The 27762-nt window shown below is 39.5% G+C and overlaps 1 pseudogene; it reads left to right on the top strand.

The window, feature by feature from the left end:
* LOC119738481 lies at positions 1 to 23336 on the top strand (annotated as a pseudogene).
* Positions 23337 to 27762: the final 4426 nt, after the last annotated feature.

Raw genomic sequence — 27762 nt, 5'->3', positions numbered from 1 at the left:
ATGGAGTCTTGTAGGAGACACTCCACCCTCCTGTGGGCAATTGCTCTGTCTTGGAGCGTCATCTGCATAAATGTTTTTATCACATCAGCTGAGTGGCACGGAGACCTGTCAGACTATGAGTTGGCCAGCTTTGACAATCCTGATATTTTGGATAAAACTCAAAGACGTGCATCAAAGTTCAACCATTTGACCTTGAGTGACCATGGCGATGTGTATGTTGGGGCTGTCAATTGGTTGTACAGGTTGGACGGTAGTTTGGAAGAGATACAGAATGTTTCAACCTGTAATGACAGCAGGTCGGATAGTGTGATGCCCTGCCAGCTTACAAATAACTACAACAAGATACTGGTAGTTGACAGTACCCGGCCAAACAGTTTGATAACCTGTGGCGGTGTGTATGATGGTATTTGTCAGTTACGGCAGTTACAGGATATCAGGAACGTGATGATGGAGTCGGTTCCTTACGTTGCTGGGTTTGAGGGTGCAACTACTGTTGGTCTGGTAGCTCCAGGAGAAAATGGGCAAAAAATGCTTTATGTGGTTGTTACTTATACTGGTGAAAATACTTTTTCCAGTTTTCCCTTTCCAGCAATTTCAAGAAGAGACCTTAGAAAAATCCCATTGTTGTCGGCATCTTTTGAAAGGGATTCCGTCTCTTTTAGTTCAACTGCAGAAACAGCATCGTTTCGAATTAGGTACGTTTTAGGATTAGTCCATGGTATATTTACCTATTTTGTTGCCTCCCAAAGCGAGGATATGAATTCCAACCGATTTGTTTCTAAGATAAGCAGAGTCTGTCAAGGCGGTCCAAACCTAGACGCTTACACAGAAATTACCCTACAGTGCAGTGGATCAGATGGCGGTGTGTACAGCTTGGTGCAAGCAGCCCACTTTGGACCAGCAGGACCTGATCTAGCGGCATCATTCGGTCTCACTGCAGACGAGCAGGTGCTGTATGCTGTGTTTGCCAAGAACCAAGGAGCTCCGGGTACCAGCGATGTACCCATCGATCACTCAGCATTGTGTGTGTACAAGATGAGGGATATCTTGGATGCCTTCATAGCAGCAGTCACAGGCTGTATCAGGAATGGAAATGCCTACTCTGTTGACTATTTGGATGGCTCTTTTTGCAGTAGTTTCATGGTAAGTACAGAAGCGTATTTGAAATGATGTTGGCATTTCTGTAATGAGATTCAAAGATGAATTCCCCGAGCTTTTTCGAGTTTCACCTCGAAAAGTAGATTGTTTTCCCAATTTTTATTTTCCTAACAATATAATGTGTTTCACTTTTAAATGACACATTTTAACTTAAAGATCCACCAACGTTTAGATGCTCCTTTTTGTTCTCACATGATTCTATTTTCATGTAACATCCTTTATACTTATTGTACACTTTATGGGAACAACTGGAGATGAAACACGATGAGTAGCTTAATTACACGTGATAAAATAAGGAAATGTTAAATCGTTCATATCCTTGAAGATATGGTAAAAGAGCTCAAATCATGGAAAATAAAGGAACGTGATTTATTGAATATGCCTCGGGTTAAAAAATAAAAAGCAGTGATTTGGCTGGTAAGTCATTCCAGCACGAGACCCAAAACCCCTTTAAATAAGTTTAAACATACCACAAAGTATGGAGCAATTATCATACTGAGGAAAATAATTGGTCCAATCAGCAGTTCTAAAGAATGACAAAAGCACTGAGAAGCATTATGACTATGAATAGTGAGGATGTTATAACAGAAATATACCTTTTCTACCAGGAAACGAAAGCCCAAATACTTCAACTACAATGCTCTATGCTCATATGTAGAAATTGTTCACTTTTGGGTATGATGGCTGAAAAGCTTGTAAAGGCACATCAACAAAACAGAATTGTAGCTAATCGAGGGCCCTGGTCTGATCATTGCCGGTAACGGGTGTGTTTGTCGGTTTTTCAATGTAAGCTCTGCACGCCATCGCAGTAGGCTAATTAAGTTTCAGAGCAATTATCAAACTGATTTACTTTTCAACTGAGGATCAATAATAATAAAACAGATCAATTTCTTGACTTTTATTGGGGAAAGGGGAGTTATGTCGATTTTTCTATGGACACTTGAGACTCAACTGCATGGGGGTCCAAAATTCATGGTGGTGCAAAAAGAAGGAAACCCAATTTTGACAGGAATGTTAACCTAAACTTATTTGAACTGTTTTTTTTTTATAATGTAGCATAAAGTATAGCTCTTCAACCATACATGGTGAAAACAATCTTTTAAAAATCGCAAGAATAGTGTTATTATGCTAAATTGAATACAAGTCACCAAAATCACCGTTGTCACGTGAAGGTCTAGTGTAGTGGGTTTTTTGGTCTTTGATCAAGTTTCGGAACTCAGTCAGGCGGATGCATTGGAATAAAGCCGTCCGTAGACAAACAGGTTTTGCACATACAATTTTTAAACTACCCTATCTCAGAGACAAAATATGCATGGGCAATAATTTTTTTTGCGCACTTACGTTTACAGATCAACATTTTAATGCCATTAAATTGAATTTTTGAAATCTGCTCAACAAGTAGGTGAAAATTGCTGTCAAAAGTGGGTTTCCTTCTTTTTGCACCACCCTGTAGTACGTAGCCTCGCTATATACAGTAGGCCTATATGCAGCGAGCGATATTTTGAAATGGAGCGAGCAACATATGTTTTATAAAAAAAATTCTAATTCGGTCACGTTCTTTTTGATTCGCCCTGTATGTATTACAAATAAGCCGTTATTGCAATTTGACAATATTACTTTATTTTGTATTTTCACGTACTCTAAGCTGCACATTCTGAAATTAAAGTAAAATTGAGTCCAGATTTTTAGAATAGTTTTCACAGATATATTTTTAAACCAACGATTCGGAAGACGAAGACCTATGAAATTTAAAATTTAAAAACACGTCAGGTTGAAAAAGTTGATGGAGAATTTCCATTTTACTTGTCCAAAACGTGACCGTGCAAGTGAAAATTGCATATATGCGTGCATTGGAATGCCCAAATTCAAACTTCGATAATTTCTGTGAAATAGAAAAATGTGAATCACTAAATGCCACATTTTGCTCATCATTCGTGTAGGGAATGGGCCTTCATTATTAACCAAAATAGCGCGTCCAGACAGAATGGTTTTGTTGGGGATTTTACACTTTTTGTGACTTATATACCATTCATAATTGTATTGACCGCATGCAGTGTGTTAGTAATTGAAAGAAAGGTCCGGATAATCTGACCCTTATTCTCAACGAGTTGCAGAATGTTATAAAAGTCACAGCTTTCCAATCGGTGTTACTTTGGAGGCCCCTAAATGTGTTCAAACAAGTCAAGCCCCCTTCGTCCCGAAACTCCACCTCATTTTAAGGCTGAACCTTTAAAATTGTTTCTTTTTGCAGTATATATGCAAACTATAACAATTTAAATGGGTTTAAAGTTGTGTGTTAGGTTGAACAAGAAAACCTTGTTTGCAATCTTCTGGCTGATATACATCAATGTGATATAAATACACTAAAGCACTCATTCTCGTTTCATCAACGACTCTCCTTGAACTCCCCGGATTTGTGTGTCGTTGATAATTGCAAATTACCCCCGTTGAACCAAGCTATTGCTTGAACTTAGACATCGAGTAGAGATCATCTGTTTAATTATTCTTCTTCTTTCTACTTTCGTTATAGATTGCCATTCTGGATCGCTATTTCTGCATACCCATGACCGGTGATGGTGCTGACACGCCATTATTCAAGTACGCCAAGGGCATAGACCCCGTTCCTTCCACGGCAATTCTAGAGCTGCCTGGTACTCTCATGTCATCCATCATAACCGCTACTGATGTCAACCACACCATCGCTTTAATCGGGACATCAAGGGGAGATCTACTCAAGGTAAATTATCCCTAATCGGTTGAAATGTATGACTGAAGGCGTCGTAGAGACTAAATTGGACAGTTTAGAAACAGTTTTATTTCAAACCATTTCGTTTACACCCCTTGCACTCGAGACTTTAGTTTTTTTAGCACGACGCATTGATTCTCGAAAGTTATTGATTTTTTAAAAATGAGAAATAATAAGCTATATTTTTGGTCTCTCTTAATAAATTGGCTTGAATGAACGACGCTGCTTAAGCATACACTCAAGGCAAGCAGTGCACGCCGGGTTGACCTTAATTATCCATAAATCCATGTGAAACTTCTTAACTCTCTATGTACAATGTAGTTGTAAACAAATGTATTAGGGTCCTATGTGTCATCTTGTCATTAGGTTCATATGGAAAGTAACACTGCCAGCCGACTTTATGAACGCATTAGCGTTGATACCAGTCCAGTTCTGCCAGATATCAAGGTTAATGACACAACACGTGTACTATTTCTTTTGACGGAACAAAAGGTAAGCACATGCATACATACCTGTTGAGGAGTACTACTATTAACTGAATAATTACTTTCTCTGCTCCATTTAGTGTCACCCGTGGGCTTCGCATAAGCAGAAAAGAAGACAGATTTGGCAGGGAAAAAAGTCAAAAGCTAAGCTGACAAGAAAAAGGTTTTTTTTTTGTCAAATGAACATAATGAACATGAACTGTTCTGCTTTGTAAACTGAAAACAAGATTCAAATTTGAAAGAAAAAAAAATCTGCTGAAATCAAATACTTTTCTTTCTCAACATTTAGATTTTTAAAAAGGTACAATATGTTTTTCACTTTAGTTGGTGAAGCTTCGCGTGGAGAATTGTGGCCAATACGCGACATGCGAAACGTGTATTGGGACTGATGCAGGGAATGATGGAGACCCATATTGTGGATGGTGCACTCTGAAACGACGGTAAGTCACACGGGATGTCTCCAAAGTGTGTGAGTGAGTTGAGGGGTGTAAGAGCGGTAGTCTATCACCACTCAGATGGGGTGCATCATGTATGAAAATGTATCATTCATGGTGTATCATTGTAATGTTTACCTGAAGAATCTTCCTAATGCTGAATCCAAGCCTCCACTACTAAAACAACTACACCAGTAAGAGTCCGGCAGTCTCCTGACGACGAACAGAGCACACTGTTCGAAACGTCGCCGGAGTCAGAACCACACAACCCAAAAGACATGTACATGGTGTTACCGCAAACTTTCCGTTCTATATTAATGTTGTACAGGGTGACCCCCAAAAATACAACCCTAAAACTTTGCCTTAAAAAAAGGATCAGTGGATGTTTATGCTTTGGGTATCAGATTAAAGCTAAGAGCGTTTTCTTTCAAATACTGAAGGAAAAAAAATCATGACAATAGCACTTTGGGTTGCTGGCAAAATGCCAATTATGTAAAAGAAGTCATTTTTCATAATACTTCAAACAGTGAAACATTTTACTGTAAGCCTACTGTGCAATTATCCTTCATTTGTGCAATATTGTCTTTAATATTTGGGCATATTTATGATGCTGAAAAGGATGTGATACCTGTGCAGGTGGAAAATAAAAGGAATTTCCATCAAATTCATTTGTACTCTTGTCATATTATGTGCCGTGTTGTTTGTAAGGATTAGGACATGCACAAATAGGTACAGTGAAAATCCCTTACTGTGGTAATTTTTTGTGTACAGGATGAAAAATGACCTTTCAGCTTTAATCTGATACCCAAAACATAAAAATCCACCGATCTTTTTTTTTTAAAGGCAAATGAATTAGGGTTGCATTTTTGGGTCACCCTGTATAGGTAAAAAATAAGCTTTTGTGCACTCTGGAAGGGAAGTCATTTATCGGGCGAGCTCCTATAGTTGGTCAGTTTAGTTGTTGATCGTGTCCCTGAAATAACTTCCATTTTATTCACATGACTAATACAGAGTTCGATGAGCTATGGTTGTCTGTAGGACATTTCATGTATTTCAATTTTGGTTTTTGGCTTCTGGTCACTGTCGACTACCAAGCTACCCTGGTCATGTGATAACATTGAATTCTTCCCCAGATGTACGAGATATCCAGACTGTCCATCACCTGATGTATCTACTCGATGGCTGGCCTACAATGCTGTTCAGTGCATTAATATTACCGATGTAGCTCCCTATGATAACCTACCAATAACAGTCACTGAGCAACAGGTGAGAGACAGACGTTTTTAAATTAGATCTTTATTGCATCCGTTATAGGAACAAAAATGAAACCTGCTCTAGAAATTAAACACTTAGGTCTACTTCAAAGTGCAGATTTGTTATGGACCTATCCATATAGGCGGATAGGTATGTGGAAATATATTACCTCAATGCGACGCCTATCGTACAAACGACGTACATGTATAGGGCCTAATAATTTTAGTTTTGCTTTTCAGGGATCTCCAGAATTTAAATAGGTTTTCACCTGTATATAATTTCACATATTGTTCCATGCACTTTGCCTTCTTAATTGTGATGAGTAAAAATTGTGCGCAATTTATTTGCTGTACTTTGAATGAATTTAGGCTTCGTGCAGTGAACGGTATATTTAATGTCACACCATCTTTATTATGTTCTGAAATTTGTGACTCTCTAAGAAAATATTTTATCGCGCGTCAGAATGATAAAGAATGTCGTGCTTCATGTACTTTACCTGTCGCTCATTCTCAGTCATTTGAGCTCACCAAATGTTATTTCAACTCTGTCTTTAGTACCCCTGACCAATGGAGCTAACTCTTGGAGTTCATTGAGTATTAATAAAATAAATATTAGTATTTAAATATATATTTTTTTACCGTCACTTTTAGATTATCCTGACTGTGCAGCAGTTACCTGATCTAGGGACCGGCCAGAGTTATGCATGTCATTTCGGGTCATTTGCATCTCCAGCTACGAAGAATGGTGAAGTACTAGTGTGTACGTCACCTCCTAGTGATGGGATACTTGCCATTCCACAAGGAGGCAAGTGCAATAAGAGACACCCATATGAATTTATTAATGGCAAAAATATACAGAGCAAACACTCAAAAAGTCGGGGTCCAAACTAGAATGAAATGATGCTTGTGAACCAGCGTGTCGTTTTTCATTCAATCGCATTATTGGGCTAATCATAAGGATATCAACTTAGAGAATGTGTTCATAGGCAGTACAATGTGGTACACCGACTTGCTTACTGTCAGCATGAAAATGATTTCTGCATTTGGTACCCACAAAACTCAATTTTAAATACACGCTTATTTTTGTAACTGTCTGTTTTAACTAATAAATGCAGAGATTTGTTCTTATTTATTGCTTAGATGATGCAGTAAGAGTGGATTTGAGTGTTGAGTCATCTGAAACTTCAGTTCAATTCATAGACACCGACTTCTACTTCTATGAGTGTTCAGCTCACTCTTCGTGAGTATTCGAGTTTATATACCCTACTAATCAGTTGTATTTGAAATTCGATGTGTTTTCCTTTAGGAACGTCTGCCTGATGTTAATTGTTTAATCTTTGAATATACGCAATTCTCTTTGGTTGTTTACGTAGCTGTGTATCCTGCGTTGGTAGTCGCTGGGCCTGCGATTGGTGCGTGTTTGACAACAGATGTACTCATGAAAGCTCCACATGCACACGTGCTAATGAAATCATCATTACTGGAGATAACGTGAGAGCAAACGTATAAGAGCTAAGCCGATACAAATTTTGGAAAAAAAAAAATATTTTGCTTAAATCTCTTGATTGTAGAATCCTATATGTCGACTATTCGGTAAATACGTATTTTGTGCATTAGTTATTGAAAACGACACTAATTGTCATGTACTCTTCCCATTAAAAACCCGTGGAAGTATCTGAAATTATATTTTTATTTCAGAATTTAGCTAATGTCTATCGGATGTCTGTTGATCATTTCAAATCGAAGCAGATGTATATTTTGGGGTTCAGGCAATGACTTAGTTTGTTGTTTGTTGGCGTTTACCTACAGAATCCAACCGCCTCTGCAGTCAAAGGACCTGAGTTTTGCCCTCAGCTGCTGAACCAGACTGCTGAAGTTCTGCTTCCTAATAACATTATGAGGAGCATCACTGTCATGACTACAAACCTGCCAGACGAAGCAGAGGTTAGTTTATTAATGGCTGGGGGAAAACAATGTCAGTCTGTAACTGATGTCTACGTTAAGCCCCGTCTATCAGAACATTCCCATGTCAATGCCTGGTAGTGAAATTTTTCATAATTTCTCTGAGTCCAGTTACCACTTTGCTTATTTTTTTTCTCGAAGAAAATTACAATTTCCCCTTAAAATACTTTATGAAATAGTTTGCTAAATGCTATTGGTCTAGATATCTGACCTTCTTTATGAGATTCAGTGCAAAGTGATTTGCGAAGTTATCATTAATTGTTTGATAACAAGACCTTTTGGACCGTATGCACTTGAGGTGGGCCCGGTGCAGTTTGCAAATGCTCCATGCATCCTATATAATCATATATACTGTTATCATCGTAAACATTGCATGTGCTTAGAAATAGGTTAATGTTGTTTGAAGGATAAGCTGCAATTTTCCTTTGGTGGCATGCAAATCATTATGCATGTCTACATTATATCGGTTAACCTTTGTTGGATTTGCTGAATAACTGCATTAAAAAATTTGGCGTTGCATTGTCAAGTATTGAGCTTTTAAAGAACGCTGTTTACTTTATAATTCCTTCACTGAAGTCTCAATATTAGTCGTTACCCCCTTTGTTTTTTTCCATGTGCAGATTTCTAGCTATCAGTGCAGCTTAGATGTTGAGAGGTTACCTCAGTTTGTAGATGCAGACCGCAATGGAGACAGAATTACATGCCGAGATAAGGCTGTAGGTTATACCTAAACTTATATTTATTTTATCCTTGAATTGCTAATCTCTTTGATACGAATGAAAGTAATCCTCTATTTTGCATACTGGCCGGACACAATGTTGATGTTTTGAGCTTCAGGTATTAAAAGGTGAGATTGTTTGCTTGCCTTCAACAGTACACTTACTTCTCGAATGATGAACCAGAGATGGAAGTGAAACTGTCTGTTTCATGGACTGACACAAGCGGTGTTGCGCACATCCTAGATGACATACATGGATTTAATGGTAAGGAATAAGGACTGATTGATAATAATTTGAGATTTACGATTTCGTCAGTCTAAAATGTTTATACATAATTATATTATTATCCAGTGAAATCGTCTTCTGTCATAATTCAATTCACAATTCTGCTGATGAGTGCCTTATGTTACAAAACAGTCTGTCCAGAAGAGAGATCTGACAAAGTTTGATTAGCTCGTATTCGGATTTTTTAGCATAATTATATTATTATATATAATATGAGATTATTTCCAAAACGTGATAAACGTCAGTTTGTTACCTTTTAGAATCACACCCACTCCTGGCTGCCCAAAGTCAGTATCGAATTTAAGAATACAATAAAGCGGAAATGATGTTGGTTTAATATTCTTTAAAGTTCAGAACCGTGCAAATTACCTTTTTTTGAAATGGGTATATCGCGTTTTAAAATAAACTCTTCATATGCTTTTCATTGTTTGTTATCAACAGTTTTGCATTGGAGTTTGTTCTTGAAAATGTCGAGTTGAAAGCCATGAGATTATCTTGTATTCTGCTCATATCAAACAGTAACATTGTACAAGTGTGAAGTCCAGAAGCCAGACTGCAGCCGTTGTGTTACAGCCCGCTCAGCCCTCGATTGTGTTTGGTGTGGTGCCATGCCGAGCGAGTCTGGTGTTTGCAAACTAAATGAAGTTTGCAGTGGAAATAGGGTGACTTTGGATAATGGATTGAACTGCCCTGATCCGGTTCTGAGTGAGGTAAGCTATAACTCTCCAGTTGAATATTATTCGCTTTGAAGTATCTTGAATATTTTTTTAAATCTAAAAATTAATGTGGCCTGACGTTGCGAACTTAGCAAGTTCTTCTTCAGAGGCTAAAACAGAAATGACAGAGTTACATACATTAACATGGGGGTGCACACAAACATGCAGGGATGAAAGAAGAAACACAAAAGGAGGATTAGGTGGGAAAGGTGTGGAAAGATGCAGGGGAGGGTGCATGAGAGAACAAAGAAACAAAGGGAGATGGCAAACCACAAGGGGTCTGGTATGAACAGGGGAGGGACCAGAAAGGGGAAGGATCAAAGGTCACAGGGAGTGGGAACGGACAAAAGAGTGTGGGAGTGAAGGGGGATTATGCGGGGGGGGGGAACAGTATGGAGGTGGAAAGGGATGAAAGATGGGGGAAGATGGGTAAACACAAACAATGAAGACCAGGTGGATTATCTGTAACAGAAGACAATGGAGGAAGAAAAAGATTAATCATTTCCAAGTTGGATGTTGAGACCATGTGGTTGAATAGTTCGAAGACGATTCATCCACACTTTCTCTCTGCTGAGGCGGACTGAGTCCTTGCGATGGCCAAGAGATTCAATGCCCTGCAAAATCATATCAGAAATGGAGTGGTTAGGCAGGTTGAAGTGATGACCAACAGGGGTGTTTAGTTTCTTGGTGTTGACCGTTGACCGGTGGGCATAGAAACGCTTCTTGAGCGTATTCTTAGTCTCACCTACATACTGCACTCCACAGACCCTGCAAGAAATGAGATATATGACATTAGGGGTGTTACAAGTGATGTTACCAATGGTTCTGTGGGTAGTGACAGAAGAGTGGCCAGAAAAGGAGTCAGACTCCTGGATATGAATCTGGCAGACAACACATCTGGAACTGCACTTGAAAGTGCCATGCTGGGTGGGAGGGGATGCATCCAAGGATGGGACTTCAGCTCGAACAATCAAGTCCCGTAGATTTCGAGGACGCCTGTAAGCCAATGTGGGGCCGTTGGGGATGGCGCGGGCAAGGCGATCTGAAGTATGGAGGATATGATGATTGTCATTAGTGATTTTGCGAAGGGGAGGGAGATTGGGGTGAAACGTGGTAACCAAGGGAATCATGGGTTTAGCCCTGGCATCAGGGGCCTTTCCCGTGAGAGCTAGGTTTCTGGGGATAGCTTTAGCTCTGGCAATGGCACGATGAACTTGGCGAGAGCTGTGACCCCTGGCCACCAAGTTGTTCCTCAGTATCTGTGTATGGCGGGAGAAATCGGAATCATTAGAACAAATTCTTCTGAGTCTGAGTGCCTGGCTAAACGCTATGCCAGTTTTGCAGTGCCTGGGGTGACAGCTGGAGGAGTGGAGGTACTGGTGGGTGTCTGTGGGTTTGGAATACAGGTCAGTGGTTAGTGAGTTGCCTTGCTTGCGGACGGTGACATCCAGAAAGTGGGTTTGGTGAGCCGAGAACTCTGATGTGAATTTGATGGTTCTGTGGAAGGAATTGATGTGGTTAGTGAAGGTCAAGAGACTGTCCTCATCGCTGGTCCAGATGAAAAAAACATCATCAATATATCTCCACCAAATCCAAGGGCGACATGGGGCCGAGGCAAGAATGCGTTCTTCGAGGTCACCCATGAAGAGGCAAGCCATGGATGGGGCCATGCGAGTGCCCATTGCAGTGCCGTGTACCTGTAGATAGTGTTCACCAAGGAAGGAAAAATTGTTCTTCGTTAGTATAAGTCTCATGAGGGTGCCAACATCACTGATGGGAGGAGTCGTGTGTCCTGCCTTGGCCAGAGCCAAGGAGCAAGCACGAACACCCTCCTCATGTGGGATGTTGGTGTACAGAGATGAAACGTCGAAATTCCCAATGATGGCCGTGCTGGGAATCTGGTCCTTGATTCCTTCAAGCTTGCGTAGGAAGTCTGGGGTGTCGTGAATGTATGACGAAATCTGTGGGACAAGGGGTTTGAGAAAACTGTCAATGAACAGGGAGATGCGTTCCGTGGGTGAGCCATTACCGGAGATGATGGGTCTACCGGGGTTGCCAGCCTTGTGAATCTTGGGTAGAAGGTAAAATCTGGCAGTCCTACAATCACAGGGAGAAAGAAATTTGTGAGCTTTCTTGGACAACTGGTCACGTGATCGCATATCGTCAAGTACCTGTTGTATATCTCGACAGAAAGTGCCTGTGGGGTCAGAGTCAAGGCGGGTATAGTTAGTGCGATTATCCAACTGACGGTGGGCCTCATCAATGTACTGCTGACGATCCATGATGACCACAGCTGAACCTTTATCTGCTGGCTTGATGATGATGTCGGTGCGAGAGCGCAAGGAGTTGAGAGCCAGGCGCTCCTCTCTGGGGAGATTATCATGAGTCCTGTGGGGGAAGTTGCCCGGGTTAGTGACTTGGGAATTTATAACTTGAACGTATGTCTCTATGGCTGGCACACGATTCTTGGGGGGTACCCATGAACTCTTGACTCGAAAAGGCTCTGGCTCACACGGTTCACTGTCCAGGAAAAACTCACGCAGACGGATTCTACGGTAGTATTCCGTGAGATCTTGGCTGAGCTGAACCTGGTTCACAGAACGGGGAGCGGGACAAAAATTGAGACCCTTGGAGAGAAGTTTGTGCTCTGCGTCAGATATAGATGAGGAAGAAAGATTAACTACAGTGTTGACAGGGGGTTCTGGCGGTGGCGTGGTAGATGGGGACCTAGGACGTCTGAAACGTCTGTGTCTGCGTTGTTGTTGCTTGGCAAGCAAGCCACCAATCTTCTTGTTTCTCCTGTTGAGTAGGACAGAGTCAAGGTTAGACAAACCCCTTTCAATCTCATCCTGGAAATTCCTGTACGTGGAATCAGAACAACTGGATTTGAGTTGGGAGTCAAGGTGGGAAATGTTCTGATTGAGGTCCTCACGTGTAAATTGACACTGCTGAGAGAGAATATTGATGAGTTTAATAGAGGCACCATGCATAACTTGATTCCATCTCCTTTGAAGGTGTGGTGGGAGGTTTCCTAAGCAGGGAGTGTGAGACAGTTGCAAACCTTTGGGGATAAATCGAGAGAGGGAGTAAAAACTGTAGTTATCCTGATGGTAGGAGAAGCGTAAGGCCTTTTCCTTTGCCTTTCTGAGCTGTTGGAAAGTGCAAATGGTGTCACTCATATCTGTAGAAAGGGAGAGAATAAATGGTTAATACAATAAATCAGTGGAGGAACACGAAGACAAAAAGTACAAGTCAAATGGAGTTGCTCATGCCTTTTGAAGGGACAGAGCAAAACAAAATTGTGGGTACCTGTAGAGTGGAGAGAACAGTTTGATTAGTACATGGTATAAAACGATAAAAAGAAGGAACAAAACAAAACACAATGAAACTTACATTACTTTTATTAATATTCCAGGCGAGGATACTTGTCAACATGTTTGTAATCATCCATAGTTCTCACAAAGTATCAAAGATTACTGTCACAAAATGAAGCACATCTGGTATCCATTTGACGTGCCTTTTTGACGAAATGAAAAAAAGGAATTTCGTTCCTGTGCAAGATGAAAAAACAACAACCATTTTTATGACTGCATAAACAAAGGCGTAATACCCACTATATAAAGTAGGTCGATATGGATGACTGCATATAAGCCGCTAAGTTGAACAAATTATCTTTCAAGAGCATTTACCAATGCATCTTTACTAATAATGAGTTGTAATGAAATACATTATTCCGTGATATTTGTACTTTTGTGTGTTATGTTATTATTGTTTCCAAAATCACGCATTAGGTATTTCTCTTGACTGGGCCCATTGAAGGCAACACAGTCATAGATGTGATGGGAACTGATATCGGTCGGAGAGTGAGTGATGTTGTGAGGGTGATGGTTGGCAATCAGCCTTGTGACCTGGCTGGATTAAACTCAGACTACCAAATTGGAGCAAGGTAGGGTCAAATCATACTTCATGCAAGGACATTACCAGTCCTTTTTATTCAAAACTTTAACTAATGTTCTCCTATTCCGTTTTTCGACGTTTTGTTAACATATTGTTAACCGTCCTAATCGAAAAATGTTATCTATAAATTGTCCTCTGTCAGTTATAATATTGTCTTTTTTCTCAGTATTTGTAGGCAATGTCGGTATGTCTTGCCAACAAAAATATTTCAATTTCTATTCAAATGTTAATTTTTTCCCTCACAATTTCTAATTCACAATGTAGTCAACAGCAAAGTGTGTGCCATGTTGTGGAACATTGTAAAAGCTTAAAAGTGTACATCATTGTAAAATCTTAAAAGTATAGTTCCAGAGTGGATGCGGGTTTGCTCAACCTTCTATTTTAACGTCACGTATCACATTACGTTTCAGTGTCAGCTGCAGAACGAGACCAGAAAGGGAAGGAGCTGAGTTGGTTACTTTAACAGTCACGGGTGCAGATGGTACAATGCAACACAGCTCAGGAACAGTCAACTTTAACTTCAAAGTAAGTCATGTCCTGCACGCACTCGTTTACACTGACTCAGCCACTGAGGATCCTGCTTCCAAGAAAATGTTTTTTACACTGAAATAGTAATCACGGAATGTATGATCACGAATGAGGTCTGTTCACGAATGTTCTTTTCTTAACAGTTCGGCACCGCATTATGTCAGCTGGAGCAATGATAAGATATATTTGAGCTGAATTAGTTGATAATTTCACGCCAAGAATTTTATGTTTGAATTGAGGATATTTGGGGAAATCCAAGGCATTTGAGTGAATTTCCTAAAACATATCTCAGATTTACGTTTGAAACGCAAACATACTTAAAATCAAGTATACTCGAGGATTCTATGCACGAATATCTAGCAAATACTTACTTCAACAATAATATAATATAAAAATAATATAATTGTTGTGGAAATTGTGTGATAGACAAACACAGTTCTAGAAATGCTTTTCTTAACAGGACCCAATGTTTACAGATTTCCAACCCCTCCTCGGCCCAGAAGCCGGTGGGACGACAGTTAGTGTGAATGGTGCGGCCCTCAACACAGGACGCCATATTGAAGCGTTCATCGGCGACAATCCTTGCAACATAACAGGGTATTATGTCTCTTTCGTTACACATCATTATTCAAATTGTTGCGCATACGGCAAAAATCGGAGTATTGTCTAATTTTTTCCTCTGGAATGACATTTATTGAAGCATTCATTGAAAACAAATAACAGTGCTTTTTACGATAATTATTATTAATAATATTAATTCAGGGAAAAAAAGGGATCTCCCCAACATTGGTACACTATTGGTACAACATTGGCGATCGTGAAGTGAAGGGCCCCTGTTGTTTTGATCAAATTAGAGTCAAAAATATTTTTCATTGCTCAAAATTCACCTTTACAATCAAACACCCGTTTTGCAATTTTGAACAGATTCTTAGGGTAGAATTCACGATTTTCCTGCGCGGTTTGTGCCTTGCGATTCGGCGCGCCGTGCGTGCTCACGGTACATCGCGCGGTGATCGCCATCTTTATTTTCGGGTCGCGTGTTGTCTCCGCGCTGTCACCGTCATTTTACCCCCAAATTTCCCTCAAAAAATCAAAACCTTGCCCTCTGTCTATGACATACCTGTTTATTGAGAATGTCGTAAACTAGTTTGGTAGATCCAATACTTTCAAAGTGGATTTTGTTCCCTATATAGGAACCGGGCCCTTCACTTCACGATCGCCTTCCCTTTCCCACCTTTAAGGGATTTTGTTAGTTATAAATTCTTTTATAAAAATCTACTTTATCTTATTCTGTAGAATTGCTCTAAATTCGTCCAATTTCGAATAACCTTGAGACATTGCTATACATCCATTCAGTATTAAGGAGCATCATACACAAAGGTGAATTTAAGTTTACGCCAGGCGCGGTTCTAGAGCCTATATTTGTTGGGGGCTAGCATGTGTGGATTCTGAAATTTTTGCCTGGAGGCGTGCTGAAATTTAGACCGGTTTTTATCAGGCCTCCGAGGGGGGGGGGGGGGAGGGGGGGGGGGGAGTGGGCCTCGTACCATATTTTCTATGAGGAGCGCTGATAAAGTCTTACAATCGTGCACACTGTATTACCAAACGGTGAACAAATGCCCCCTTCAATTTTATTTTTTTTTAGGGGGGGGGGGGGGAGACAAGTCGCATGTGACGTCAAATTCCTAAATTGGCTACTGGCATTTTTTTCAATAGAATTTTTTTTTTTGGAGGTGGGGGGGGGGGGGGGCTAGACAACATTTGGGGGCCTAAAGACACCCCCAGCCTCCTGTAGAACCGCGCCTGATAAAAAATCTCTGCAGAAAACTTAACTGTGATTTTTATTTCTTTCCAAAATTATCCAGCCAACCAGTTGAATTCATGCTAGAATGCACAACCCCTGTTGGCCAAGTTGGATATCAAGGTGTTGTGAAGTCTCCTTTGATGGGGCCATGAGAACCTCATCAGATATGTACACGTACACTGAGAATCCCACCATTACTAAGGTGTCTCCTCTGAAAAGCATCAATTCGTGAGTCTACATGATTTTTTGTCTTCATCTGTTTTACCATGGGGTATATACTTCAATTGGCATCATCCACATTATTAGTAAATCATTACAGACTGTATTGTCCAAAGAGAATTTCGGTGTTTTAATACTTTTTAAATGCAAACAAAAAATGGAGTAAAAATTAATGTTTGTCTAGGTATTAATTTTGTGAAATGTTATGTTTCTATTGTAAGGCACGCTTTCAAGACAGCAAGCTTGCAGCCAAATTTGTGCTTGATTGTTTTAAGAAGCAGGTTACTACAAATCATCTTATCACCGAAGATACTGATAACTGAGTGAACAGTGAAATATTATGCTTTATTCTAAACTTCAAAATGTCATTATTATTATATCGAAAGTGAACATGTGCGTATACATTTCTAAATTATTTAAATTGATTCTATACATCAACCAGTATCTTTCAGTGTAGACCTTATTTTCAGTATTTTCTATCGGTGTTTCTGATTGTCAGGGGTGGTCGAATTTTGAACGTTACTGGCACTTTTCTAAACACAAGTGGAAACCGTCAAATCGTTGTCACTAATGGAAACGGTGATCGTAAAGTGGAGGTGAGAAATGTGTTTTGATCTCTGCATAAATGATTTTATATCTGCCCTATCCCTGCTCAACCTCCCCTTAACCACCGATCTCTATCTACTTGCTCAACTATTGCAACATATATAATTAGGAAGCTTTTTAAATCCTTTATTTTTTAAATTTTGTTCAGTTACCGCGAACGACCACTTTTAATGTGAAAATGGCAATAAGTGTACTATGTAAAGTGTGACAGCCATTACATCATGAAACACATTTCTGTTTTGAAGTAGAAACAAAGAGAGGTGCCATATTGTCAACCAGAGCTAATGCTGACCAGAATTGTCAACTGATGACGTCTTTATTTTGCAGGAATGTGAAGTTAAATCTGCAACAGAGATGTTATGCTTGTCTCCTAACATAACAGACCTTGTCAGAGATCAATGAAACATTTGGCTTCATCATGGATGGGGTCACTCAACTGTTGGCATGGTCTGAGGATAACGATGTCCACCTGGAGTACTTTGAGGATCCAGTGATCCTAAAAAGGAAACTTTTGAAAACTTCTATATTGCTGAGCTACCGCGAACGACCACTTTAAATGTGAAAATGGCAAAAAGGGTACTATGTTAAGTGTGGCAGCCATTACATCATTAAAAACCATTTCTGTTTTAAAGTAGAAACAAAGAGAGGTGCCATTGTCAACCGGAGCTAATGCTGACCAGAATTGGCAACTGACTGATGTGGGTCTTTATTTTGCAGGAATGTGAAGTTAAATCTGCAACAGAGATGCAGTGCCCGTCTCCGAACGTAACAGACCTCAACATGAGGAATGACAACTTGACCTTTGGCTTCATCATGGATGGGGTCACTCAACTGTTGACATGGTCTCAGGATAACGATGCCAGCTTGGAGTACTTTGAGGATCCAGTTTATTACGAATTTGAAGGTGGTACGAAGAACAAAGAAGGAGAAACCCTGACAATCATGGTTGGTATATGCGTGTTTTATTCTATGTGTTTATCCTTTTCATTGTTGTGTTTTTCTATGTGTAGATATGGGGCCTGTCGGTCAAAGTGCACGAAGCACACTTACACAGTGCTTTGTAAAGTGACATCACCTCTCATATGTGACTTAAGATAAATTCAAGTTGATATCTCTTCCTCCTGAATTAAGTGGATATTCCCCAAAAAACAGTAGGCCTAATTTGGTAACTCTTGCTGAGTTACAAAACTTCATATCAAACTCAGATCAGTCATTGCAAAGCAAATCTAGATGTGATGTGAAATAAAAATTAAGGTTCTTCTTTTTTTTTTTTTACCTCAGTCCTCACTCGGTGTGTATAGGAGTACATGAACAACGACAGAAAGTCTTACGTGTGACATAGTTTATGACCTTTCTATTTAGAAGTAAAACAAGTGTTGCACATTTTGTCACAACCGAAAAGACTAAACTCTTCCGAAATATACCAATCCAGATACCAATAGTTTTCCAACAATTTAGCTGAAATTACCTATGGATGCTTTGACAGGGCGAGCGGATTAACCGGGCCATCACATAGGAAGAAATCAATGTGACGATCGGCGTAGAGAGCTGTGACGTCAGTTTGATCAGTGAGGAATCACTCGTATGTAAATTGCCCGATGAGGCACCAGCAGCCGGGGACTTCATGGGAAAAGATACCGGGAAAGGTCTGCCTGTGGTATGGGTAAGTTAGGGGCCGATCCATGTATGAATCAGAGGGTGGGGGTGGGGGTTAGCTGTCAAGTGTTTTTCTTTCAAGATTTTTCCTTCTTTTGCGGTCCCAGGGGGAAGTCAAGTTTATCCTTTTTCTTTTCATTGTTGTGAGTACAAAATTGTGGGTCATTTTTCTGATATTGTCCGTAAAAACATCTCAAAGAAATACAGTTTTTCTGAAACAACATTTTAAGTACAACTTTGTAAATGTGAAGTTCCTTCTCACTTTTTGTTCAATTGTTTCGACATCATGAATAGTAAACCAATTAGAAAATTGGAATCAGTATTTCTCCGGTCAAAGAATTTCATAATATTCGGTCATTACACTCCCGAAATCTGAAGAGAAGACCCCTCTGGCTGTAAAATGACCAAGAAAACCGGCTCATCTAGGATTGAATATTATTAAGCTAGGTTTAAACATTGTTCCTCAGATGGATTGAACATCTGTTATACTCAATCCGAAAGGTTCAAAAACACCCAACATTCGGCCAGTTCTCCCAAAAACGTAATTACACTACTTTGTCATTGTTGATTGTTTCTTCAAAAGTGATTATTACAACGTCGACATTAACGAATTGGTTACGTCTATATGTCAGTTGTTGAATAGTTTATCATTTCATTTTTGTTATTCCATAGGTTCGCCACAATAACTTACAAGTTAGGTTGGGCTATTTGGTCTATCCCCCGGTGCCACTTGTCGTTATACTTGTACCGAGTTTGAGCATCCTACTCTCCATGGCGATACTGCTCGCTGCTACCTTCGTGTATCGCAGACAATTGCGAAGGAAGCGCACCCACGACCGAAGACTATTGGGCAGGATAGTGGCGATTCATCTCGGTAAGTGCTGGTGGCAGGAGGTGACTTGAGTAAACTCGAATATTACACTCCTGAGTGTCAAAAAACAGGTGCACAGAACTGCGGTAAAGGGATCATTTCAGTCTACCTAGGAATATGCTCTTAAAATCACTCAATCTCAAGACGGCGAAATGGTAAACATCTCGAAACCCTTTAAAACTTAATAGCCAATTATTCTTCATCAGTTGTGCCTAACGGCTTCTTGTCAATTCTTCATTTTAAAACATAATTATCATAGCTTAGAAAAAATTTAAACAGTGCGTAGCTGCACATCTCCGTATTAAATTATGTTCCACAACAAACCCCTCAAGATGGTTGCTAACGGGCAGCCTGGTTTGATGCTAAAATACATGGCAAAAGGAATTCCAATGGCAACCTCCTCAATTGACTGTGAATTGTAAAGTTGCAGACAGGATAAAACAAATTCCTCTTCAACAAAAATAAATAAAGAGCTCTTTTGTCGAGAAGAAGGTTAGATTCTGATTGTCATTTTAGACAACTTGTGAATCTTGTGTAGCATGCAAAGGTTGTTTTGTCTGTTGATTTGTAAGCCTGAACGTGCTCGTAAACTTACCACTATATTACGTTATTTACTGTTAATGCGACATTGTATCTCTTTTCTTCAGAAATTGACTCCCACGTCAAAAGACGCAGGTGGTATAGATCCCAGAAACAGTCGGAATCTGCTCAGCCAAAACAAAAGCGCATTGTTCTGAACAACAAGGTCAGCTTCGTTCCCGACGACATTCATATCGACTTCAGCCAACTGGAATTGGGAGAGACTCTCGGACAAGGTAGCGACTTTGTACGAGGAAACAATGAACATTTCAAGAGTTCAAGGTGTAAGATGTTATTTTACCTGCGAAGGAGAGGCCTACATAAAGTTCAGGGGCTGTGTGTGCAAACTGTTTTGAAACGCATTTTCACGTTTCGACCTTTTGGAGATTATTTAGACTCAGTCGCTGGGTCTGTCAGTAAGTCGGTAGGTCGGTAGGACGGTTGGTCTGCCATCTGGCTAGTTCTTCGGAAACAGCAAATATAATCAGTATAGATGAATATATTTTTACACTTGACCAAATTTTACAGGTGCATTTGGACGTGTACTGAAAGCTGTTCTACACGACACGTCAGGGGAAGATCAAATTGTAGCAGTGAAGACAGTGCAAGGTTGGTGACGAAAATGTCGGCCATTTGTGAGAGATGTTTGATATGACAGTATAGAATCGAAATAGAGCATTGAAAAGTGGTCCCTCGGTTAAAAAAGGCCCATTTCAAAATGGTATACATTTTAGTCTTGAGTATACTTGTTGCTGATTAGATTCGCAGAAGAGGTGTTGGATGACCTTATTCCGAGAAAGAGGAACTTCTAACTTCATTAATCAATGTGCGTCTTGAATGAAAGAAGCGAAAGAGTCTTTTCATTCAGAATTGCGAATTGTTGATTGTAAAATGTGCTTGAAATGAATTGAATGATCTCCGGTGTCACTGGGTTATTGCATTTCTGTGGTGATAAAAATAAGTTGAAATACAAGTTCCTGTTTTTGTGTAGTAGCTTGGCCAAATGTAAGTAGGGCGTGCCAGTTATCACATATAAATGCCTTATTTTTGTATGTATAGACACCTCGGACCCGCAAAATGTCGTGAAGTTCCTGGAGGAAGGCCTAATCATGAAAACCTTCGACCATGTCAACGTGCTGGGGCTTCTGGGGTTGACCTTTGACGCGGACAAAAACCCCTTGGTGGTGATACCCTTCATGGCAAACGGTGACCTCAAGACATATCTGGTCAAGAAGAAACAGGTGTGTAGTCAAGAGCGATCAATGTCGATAAAAAGTGGTGGAAGGTTTGATAAAAGAATAGGTGATGAGTGGCATGAGTTTGGAACTCACTTAATGGTGATTTTGGTACATGTTGTTACGTTTAATAATTAATAGTTCACCCACGAGATTTATTAAACAAAATGCTGTCCCATTTCGTAAACAGTATGTCATATGTTTTGTTCTGAGTGTGGTATTTACTTATTCATTGGAGGTTTTTACTTTCAATTTAGACCTTGGCGACATTTCTGCTGATGAGGTTTGCCTCACATGCCGCACTCGGTATGAGTTACTTGGCTCAGCACAAGTTTGTCCACAGAGATCTTGCAGCCAGAAATTGCATGTAAGTGTATCCTCTCTTCTATGTCACTCTGTGCTTTTGCACATGTCTTTGTATAAGCGTTTGTATAAAACAAAATTTAAGTTCAAATATTTAGGTAATCTTTTACAAGAAATTGGTTGGCTGTATTATCGAAAATAATGTTTAATGCACCAGAGATACCAGGGGACATGCATTCATTGAATTAACTCCAGAGTTCGAATTAATGGTATTGCCATTCTTAAATGATGTGACCCAAAAGTAAGATCAACGTTCAACACTTGGACCTTTTTAGGGTGGATAGTGATCTTCTGGTGAAGATAGCCGATTTTGGACTGTCCCGTGACATGCACGACTCGGATTACTACACAAGCGGCGATGCCCAGGCTAAGCTGCCTATCAAATGGATGGCTCCCGAGTCCATGGAACGTCGAGTGTACAACGCCAGGACTGACGTGGTACGCAATTAAATCCATCTTTGATTGGAAAGTAAGATGATGTCTATGTGAAGATCTGAAGGCAAACAAAGCGAAAGACATCTCTTTGCGTTATGTGGATTTATCCATTAAAGAGAAACTACATGAACTTCAATGTCCGCGGTCACGAAACGTCAATTTATTGTTAATTTACATCGAATATGTTTTCAAGGCGCCTGACCCTCAGCTGAAGTATTTCGTCTTAAGACGCCCACCTCGAGCTGTTTTCTAACTTACTAATAAACGTTTTTATTTCCATTTGACACAAGATATCATTAAACACTTCAATAAAGACTCAAATACAACGTAGTTTGGTCAACATTCGTTAATCTTGGCTACCCTTTCCAGCTTGCTTATGTCAACTGTTCGGTAGCTCCATAGAATGGTCTCTTAGAAGATAGATAATTGTCTTCTTTGGTTTTCTACAGTGGTCATACGGTGTGCTCCTGTGGGAGATTTTCAGTAAGGGTGCAACACCGTATCCAGGAATACGCAACCAAGATGTGTATGATTTCTTGAAGAGAGGTCAACGCATGGATGCTCCCAAGAACTGCCCGCCAGAAATGTATGTTTAAACAGCGGTCACCATTACCTTTAAATAATAAAACATCTATGTAATGCCGTTTTAACTTCTGTAAAAGTATGCATGATTCTTGTATATTTTACTCAAATTTTTCTGAAGGTGAAGGGATCTTAATGCATCTTTTTTCCTCTCAAAGGTTTTACATAATTGAAAGTAGGTATAACACTCTCTAGTTGTGAGAAACAGTGAAGAGTGTTTTGTTTGGGGTTTCAAATGAAAAAAGGGAAACTCAATTCTCGAACATTTTTCTCAAAAATGTAGGGTAAATGTGCTCGAGTAATCAGTAATAATGGAAAGTGTATTGTCGGGGGTTTCAAGTAAAAATGCAAACAGAATTTGATATACGATCAAGCATGCAGCTTCTAATGATTCTTGTTACATTTGCTGACTGATACAGCTACGGCATAATGGTACGTTGCTGGCAGGACAACCCCAAATCACGTTGCACCTTCGTCCAAGTTGCCAACGAGCTGGAAGAACTGTTGGAGGGAGACCGCGACTACGTAGAAGCTCCTAGTGCGGATGTGGTTGGCATGGGACCCATCAAACATCGCGAAGAACCTGGTGTCACAGACGACAGCTTTCTGGTCCCGATGCAGCAGGAGACCGCCTTTGGTGCTGACGGCCCGTGTAGTGACGGAGAAACCAGCGGGAGCCATGCGACCGCCACCCATGATCCCTTGGATTATGTCAATAAAATTGTCATTAGATAAAGTGTCCTGCAAATTCCCAGATAGGAAATATCCGAAAAGAAAATGGTTTGAAGAAAAAGTCTGTTTCAAGTGGCCAATATTTTAAAATCTTAGCTTATTAAGATGGATCTACAGGACACACTCCTTGCTCACTTTCATTCATAAGAAACAAGATTTAACCTTTCTAGCTTTTTGTCTCTGTGTGTTAGAATAAAATCATTTACAATATATAGAAGGTGGCAAGCTAGACTAATAGCTAAATCATCTGTCTTTTCAAGCGTCTCAACCAGTGCCAAAAGCCGTTTTTGTTTTTCGATTGAAATTTTTGTGGTATTTAGTAATCTGAGGTATTACTGTCGTTCACCATCATTGAATCAAACGTTCATAGATTCATCATTTTTTATTGCTGTAGTAATATTCGGATTTCCCGCAAATGAGTGTAAGATCGGGTTTATTTTTAATTACATACATGTTATAATAATACCTGCGTCATTTAATCTATTACATATACATATGATTTTTCCAGTATTGTAATAATTGACAGTGCTTAGCTAGGCAAATTGCAACATTTTAAAACATGATCCTACGTTATCTGCAAGTGATAAGTTGCCGATTGGGAATTTTTGCACAGATTCCTACACAATGGACAATACATTTATATAAAAATGGTTGAAGTTATCAGGAAATTAACGACCATATAGGTATCGTTAAAGGAACAAAAAAATAGCAGCAATGTAATTTTATTCAACGTATTATACACAGCTTTTCCAGCATTAAATTATTAAGATAAATAGTGTATTACATAATTGACATTTTATATTTTGAATACATGTAAAGGCCTATATTCTTAGCTGACTGGGTATTTGTTCTCTAACTTAGTCGCGTGTGCACAGGTTTTCTCCTTATGGTAACGACATTGATCGCATGTGTTAAACCGAGGGGTGTACAGTCGAGTCGCATGAAAAATGCAATCCCTTTGGATTGGTATTCAATGGAGATTCGTACATTCTTACCAACTAGTCTGTGGAGACAGATGCTACGTGCATATGTATTGTTCTCGAAACTAAATATGAAATGTAGCTCATTTTATTTTAAAAGAAAATGATATCTTGTTCACCTAAAATATATACATTTTTGTGTGTTATAGGAGTCTTCTGTCGAAGTTGTTGCTAGAAATTTTGTAAAGAAGTTTTTTATGCAAGGTATAAAAAGCTGCTCAATGATTGCCTAGAGAATGTAGAAAAATACCCCGACTTAACAGGTAAAAAAAAAACCCAGAAGCAGTTGGTAAATGCGTGCGAAAATGTATTTTAAAAGTCGCACAGTGAGGAGATCGAACGATAATTGTAGTTAGCACTGAGTGCTGTATAAATGCTCATATTCGATATTCAATTGACTTTATATAATCTTGCTGTTAGATCATTTATTCATTTGATACACAGATTCCTTAACAATTATAGAGCACAATATTTCAAAAAGAGTTGACCAAAATCCAAAGCTATATCTGAAAAAGGAGGATGCCTTTCCAGCCTGCGCTCTCTGCTAGTCATGCGCACAATAATAACGCCATACACCGTGTCGCACCGTCTGCTAATTACAAGCTGGAGTATTTTGCAGTCAGACCTAACTAGACTAACTATACGTTTGAATAAGTGTGAGACGGAAATTTACAAGTACAAAAAAATATGTAACTTCCATGAAAATGACAGGTGAAACGAAACAATCTATCATTGCCAATTTGACCAGTATCACCTGTGGATGGGATAAACCCTAACGTATGCACCAGGAAACTAAGTCGGTTCCCATCGTTTCAAAGAACCTCTCAGGGAAGTAGTTCAACCAAACCTTTGTAAAACTTGACACCGTCTTTGTAGTGCTTCTGTAATACAGTCAGTGTTTACTTCATCGAAACCAATGTATGTTAATAGTTAACAATATGTTAATAGCGTCAGTTTAATTACGGAAACGACTTGTGGTAATTCGTAGCTGGAGTCGCTCCCGTAATGATGACATACCTTAGCAATAATGGGTCGAGCTAAACAACCGTGACTTCACCTGTACATAATAAGTCATGTTTTGTAGAATTGTACACTCCGATAGACTTCTCTTGCTACTGCATGTGGAGTTAAACATTTTGGGTTTTGCGAGTGTAGGCTCAGCCGTTCATCACGGCCACTCCTCAGTTGGTTGTCTCCAGTTATTCCTGCCCACCTCTTTTTGGCCGAGTAGGCAACTCGTAGTATCATGACTTATCTAGACATGCTGAGTTTATTGCCAGGAAACTTTTTAGCTGTCTTGTAATGTTGGCATTATAAAAAAAAAAAAAAAAGGAAAAAAAAAAACAGAACCGAGGCATAACTGAAAATGAACGGCGTTGCTGTTGAAACCCCTCACTTTTGAACCCCAAACTAATCCCAACTTATACCGAAGTTAAACACCAAAGTCTCAATTCTAACTCAAGTTATCATCCGCAAACTAAGCTGCCCGGACGGACGGGAGGACGCCGTAGGCGATGACAATGCCCCTTCACTGAGCCTCTAGGCTGAGGTGTAACAAGTAAAATGAGAGGGTATTGCGTGTCACGACGAAGCCTTGAAATACTGAATTTCTGTGGTTCCATAAGTTGTGTCATGGAATTTTGACGGTGGGAAAAGATATGACTACACCCCCTGTGAAGGAATTGGATTCGGATATAAAAGGAAAACAGTAAAAGGCAAAACTGATATTTTGTTTTTTTAATAATAGTCAACACTGTGTACGGGAAAAATGAATGTGAATTGGATTTTTTTCTTCACAACTACATTTCTTGTGAGTCTCAAGAACTATATAAACCAGTCGGTATTTTTTGTTATATTTTGTTCGCCACAGTAACAACCACAGTAACGTTGAGTGACACTTTCAAGTGAGCGAGCCTTTTTCAAAAAGACCTTGAGTCTTAACACCTGGAAACGAAACCCCACAAACTTGAACAAGTTCTTGGTAAAAACTCCGCTACCGCAACTAAACAATTGACGATTGTTGGCCCTTGAGGAAACCTTTTTTTATTTTCTACTTGTGCAATATGTTCTTTGCTGCATTGTGTACCTAGTATCGACATGGGATTTTTGCAGCTCTACGTGTGTGTTCGTGTGGTCGTGGCTGTGTTCAATGTGCTGAGTGGTAGATGGATTTAAAGCGAATGTCCAAACCGTATGAAGTTAACTCATTGCAGTACCGACCCCAGCATCAGTCACTGAACTATTTGCTCTTTTCACTAAGCAGAGGGATTGATATGTTGAGGAGAATCACGTCGCACACCTGAGACCGCCTAAACTCTCTACAACTAACTGCTCTGCGTCTAGCCCATTTGGCATGATTACTTGTGGCGGTTAACGCAATTGTCTCACGTCAAGCTCTGTTATAGATGTGACTGCTATCGGACAGTCCAATAATTCCAAGTGCCACAGACTATTTCCTGAGTGCTAGTGATTCAGCCTACATTATCAGGTATGTTTAATATCTTGAATTAATAACGTTTCCCCGGACTTTCGAACAGTTGTTAGTCGTCGGTTTTTCCACATTGGTAGAATACAAGTTATAATTTTGAGCAAGAATGAATTGGGAATCGCAGGCGTAGACTAATTGTGAAATACTATAACGTTTAGCACTGAAGAGGGCCAGCGGTAAACAGATGTACTGGTACGAAACTGCTTCCAGTCGAAGAGATGTCCATAAGGGTTACATCTAATCGTTAATCTGTGTGGGATATCCATGAAAAGAGGTAAAAAAAAAGGACGGCAAAATTTCGATTAAATTTCCGGATATCATCTCAAGTCTGCAAGATATTGTGTGTTTTAGTTTTTAACTGGAATTTCCAAATACTTTGGGAAAATTCTTCATATTTTCACGCATACATGTAAACAACAAAATCCAATCCTTAAAAGTGCTGCTTCCGTTTTATGGTCTTCACCATTAATATATACTGTGTAGTATAGGGTGAGCCAAAAAAAAAGTGACCTTGATCAATGACATTTTTGTTCTTAAAAAGGAATCAAATTTGACACACCAAGTAAGTATGTCTTAAAAGAACATGTTTTTCCACTCATCTGAACAAAAAAGGAAAAACGGCCTACTAGAAATTCATCCATGCTATCAGAAGTTCTGGATGTTTTACAGAAATAGCCTATTTGTGATATATTTCAATGGAATGGCATTGAACGTTGGGTTGAGTGGGCATTACAGATTACACGCAGGCATTCAAATACAAAATGAGATTTTAATCATTGAGTTAAACCTGAAACACTATTTTAACCGTCAGATTTTGTATTTTGAATATGAGGAACAAGTGAACTTTTTTTCTCTGAAATATTGATGGCGATTTTTGTCATAACTTGGGAATGGAATATGCAAATTACGTAAAATTTTCACAGTTACTAGTCAATAGCATGTAGGCCTACTTTATTTTTTGCTATTGTT

The sequence above is a fragment of the Patiria miniata genome, unplaced genomic scaffold, assembly GCF_015706575.1.
Source record: "Patiria miniata isolate m_02_andy unplaced genomic scaffold, ASM1570657v1 HiC_scaffold_3, whole genome shotgun sequence".
In the NCBI taxonomy this organism is placed as follows: domain Eukaryota; kingdom Metazoa; phylum Echinodermata; class Asteroidea; order Valvatida; family Asterinidae; genus Patiria; species Patiria miniata.
The sequence above is the reverse complement of the archived record's forward strand: the minus strand, read 5'-3'. Positions and strand labels throughout refer to the sequence as shown.